This window comes from Medicago sativa, chromosome 6 (assembly GCF_051527215.1).
Source record: "Medicago sativa cultivar Bolivia chromosome 6, Bolivia_mono, whole genome shotgun sequence".
NCBI lineage: Eukaryota > Viridiplantae > Streptophyta > Magnoliopsida > Fabales > Fabaceae > Medicago > Medicago sativa.
This window is the reverse complement of record NC_140754.1, coordinates 43,268,890-43,273,083: the sequence shown is the minus strand read 5'-3', so window position 1 is coordinate 43,273,083 and position 4,194 is coordinate 43,268,890. Positions and strand designations below refer to the sequence as shown.

Here is a 4,194-nt window from a genome sequence, read left to right as displayed (position 1 = left end):
ACTGATATCGCTCTCTCTCTCTCTGTATTTCGTACCTGTGGTTTTCATTGAGTTCTGGGGTGTGCATATATAGTGGACTCAGTTTTTTGACAAAATATAGTGAACTTAGTTATCTTCCCATGTATTTGATTCATGTTTTTAGTTGAGAAAAAATTTCACTTCTTCATTAGATTTAATTCTACTAAACTTAATATCATTCCTTTGTTTTATTGTAATCTTAGCTATATCATGATCTGAAATCTCTATTGTCGGAGGACAGTTTGTCGCAGCGCCCATTCAAGATCAGATGTTTTTTTTAAAGATAATTTGTATATTTCTTCGCCATATACAATGTGCTTTGTTTGCTCGATCATTTGTAATAATAAACTCATTTGTAATTTGTATATTTCTTCGCCATATACAATGTGCTTAATTTTTTAGATCAGTATTAGTTTAATTTAGTAGTGCCAAAGTTGATGTATTTAGTTAAATTCGGCAATTCCCTATAACCAAAAAAACATCAAACAAAATTGATGTATTTGGTTTAAAATTAAAACATAATACATCAACTTGCATTCACTCATTTTGCTTATATTTTGTTACTCTGATCAAGATTTATTCACTGCATAACAGTAACCATTTTATCATGTCCTGTCTATAGACACTTAAATATGACATACACCAGTGGACAATGATAAAAGGTGTAAAGCTTATTCACTAAAATTGAATGATGCACAACAAACATTGTATTCTCTAGAACAATGTACCCCAGATTTTTCTAGTGACGAATACAGTAGTTGTCTATATTCGCTTCAATCAAATTTTATTTACTTCTCTAATCTCAGTAACATGATTCTCCTGCAACTATGATTGTTAAAGGTGTTTGGATTCTGTAAAACGAATGGAATTGTTTGTTTGGAATGAAATTTTGAGCAAATTCTTTACTTAGGGGATCATATCAACGTTTTTAAGCATGCTACATTATGATTGAAATGTCTTTGATCTTTCTCACTTTTGTCTAAATACTCACTGTTTCAAATCAATTTATGTCATATTTCACAATAAGTTATGCTTGTTCAAATCAACATGTTGTATTTTTACTTGTGCTGGGGTTCTGAATTTGTCAAAAATTATCTTAGGTACCTATAAAAAAGTGTATTAAAGAATTGATTTACATAAGGGGTGCAAATTGTTGGGCAAATAAGTAATGATTGTTGAGCCACATTGATTTCAATAGCATACTTCTACATGGTAAGTTTTTATGACAATTCTTATCCTGTTATGTTGACCTTTGCTTCCGCTTCTCTTCTAATTAACCCAATTCCAATGCAAATGCTATTGTTGAATTCGAGGAACTACAGAGGGTTAACAATTTTATGAGAGAAACTTTGATGGCATATTAGTTAGATTATTTCAAAATTAAATACTCAGGCACATATATATATATTTTTTTTTTTTTATTATTAATATTCTGATCTGTGCTTCATTTTAGATCAAATAGTTTCACCATTTCAAATGATTCTACGCGCTTTTACTTCTATGCACTGTTTCAGATCTTGATGCTCTAGATTCATATCATTGTCTCAAGCTATCAGATATGAATTCTTGCTAAAAGATCTGCAGATAAGTTTATGTTTCTTTGTTATTGTTGGATTAATTGTCAAGGGATGAATTACATCATGTGATTAAGAAAAGAGAAGAGTGTGTATGAGTCATAGCCTTTTTTAATGTATATTGTAGTCAGGTAATAGTTAAATAAGAGCATATACCCTTGTTCTATCTTCTAACTAGTGTTAGAATTGGATAGTACATGGTCTTTATTGAGGTAGTTATAAATGCATTTCCCGAATGTCTTGAAGATTCTATCAAGGAGCTGCTGTCTTGGTTGGATAAAGGCTTGATTTCCATTCAGATTTCTCATTCTTACAGCCTGCCAGAGGTCAGATTCTTTTATCTTAGCTCTTCTAATAGTTTGTGTATTTCTTTCTGTTTTCTCTAATTCAATGTACAATCAAGATTTGAACTATTTGTTGAATGAGATTTCATACTTCTGTGCATGAATTCTGAATATATAATAATATATTTTAGGTACCCCATCGAAAAGAGATTTCCAGAAGAGATCGAAAATGTGTTTTAAGTAAATGTCAAAGAGATACTTCTTGATAGCATGCGAATCAATGGTTTAACATGTAACTGTACTCGATATACTGTTGATAGGATGGTAATTGCAGCGGTTGCTATGCTGGAAAACAAATATTGTTTGTCTTTGTGTAGCTGACATACTTATTATGATATTTACCTGATAGAACTAGTTTATTTCATGTCCCAATCTTTTTATAGAAAATATCATAAAAAATGATGGAACTAGTTTAATTTGTGTAGCTGACATACTTATTGTGAAATTTGAATGTGTATCGAGTTTCTTATGCAATTTTATGGGAATTTCGATTAGGTTGGCAAAGATGGTGGAAAAGAATGGAAAGTGATGTCTGATGCTGAGAAATTTACATCTGTTTCACTAAATAGAATTGATCGAAATACTAAATCGTGTTTTTGTAATAGGTTGTATGCAATCCGATTAAATATATTTTGTTCTAAGCAAGATATTCCCAATTTCAACTCTGTAGAAATTTGTTCCTTGTTACTAATCAAGAGTCTTATGCTTTATAACTAAGAATCCCATATTATTGTCATGCTAATTTAAAATCATATGTCCATTCTGAATTGCATATGAATTCCAGGCTTGTCCGGTGAAGATAATAATTGATATGCTCGCCTAAACTTGGTAGCTTTTGTTGTTAACACCTTTCTTACTCCTTGTATGTAGATCCTTATATTTTATTAGATTAAATTACTTCTGATCTACACTCAAATGTATTTCCCTTTTACTTCTATTATAGTTTTCACATGGAAGTTCACTGTTGCAGGTCCAGATTCCTCTGCCTCCAAAAATTGATCCAAGTGTTGCCATGATGACGGTTGAAGAGAAACCAGATTTGACATATAATGATGTTGGTGGTTGTAAAGAACAGATAATTAAAAAGATGCGCGAAGTAAGTTTTTGAAATTTTCAAATTCCTCTGCACTGATTTTTTTTTGTTTGTTTCGTTGCTTCATGAGTCCTTTTCTTCAATTTAAGTTTTACCCCTATGATGCTGACCATATAGCTAATGGGTTTTTGTCCACTATTTTTAGGCCAGACACTTTTGATCCATCACTATTGTGGCGTGGGCGATTGTATCGTAAAGTTGAATTTCGCTTCCTAACTTATAGAGCGGGACACAAATATTCAAGATATACACAAGAATCATGAACTGTAAAAGGGATATCCATTTTGAGCTTCCTGCTCGGCTTCGCCCTAACTCCAATGGTAAGAACATCTTAACAACTGGGCAATTTTTAATTTAGCTTTTACCTTCTGACCATCAATCTTTTGAGGAATGTTTGCAACTTACTTTTTTTTTCTAAGCAACATAGATTTTGTTCTTTCTAGGAGCTGATATAAGGAGTGTGTGCACTAAAGCTGGTTTGTACGCTATCAGTGACCCAAGGAAGACTGTAACAGAGAAATACTTGAAGTGAATAAAGTCATCAAAGTGTAACAGAAGTTCAGTGCAACTCCAAAATACATGATCTAAAACTTCTAATAGTAATAGTTACTCCAAAATACTTCATTTCCATTATGAAATCAAATTTCAAATGTTTGTATGGGGAAATATTTGGAATTATAAATTTGAATGAAGTTTATCTTCAAATATTGTTGGTTAATTTAAATATGAATGAAGTGAAAACAAGGGTAAATATGAATGAAGTGAAAACAAAGGTAAATTTTGACTATTACAAATAATGATATAAATTGTTACTGAAACTTTTTAGAAACAAAGGGATTTACCTAACAATTGCTCAACTGTTACTAAATTTAATTAGTAACATTTTTCTTGATTTAGTTACAATTTTCAATTATTACGAAATCTCAATCATGTTGTAGTGTAGGCAAAACTGCTTTTCCCCGGTGAATAGAGCAGAATCCAAAACATTTGATCTATGGCTAATTTAGTTTGTCCTAGATTACTTTAGGATCATTTTCGTAATTGGTTAATAGTTCAGTATCTATTTATTTTAAGAAATGGCAAACATATAAAGTCAAAAGACTACAGGAGCGGAGACATCAAGGGCACCACCGTAAAGGCCCTATGATGCACAAAAATTCAGGGG

General features: G+C 31.5%; 1 long non-coding RNA gene across 1 annotated transcript; it reads left to right on the top strand.

Annotated features, from left to right (window-relative positions):
• The first annotated feature begins 2,906 nt into the window (after positions 1–2,906).
• Positions 2,907–3,591, top strand: LOC146915299 (uncharacterized). The gene is made up of 3 exons (XR_015013295.1): positions 2,907–3,032; positions 3,175–3,349; positions 3,473–3,591. It is a non-coding gene; the product is annotated as an uncharacterized LOC146915299 (long non-coding RNA).
• The last annotated feature ends 603 nt before the right edge of the window (positions 3,592–4,194 follow it).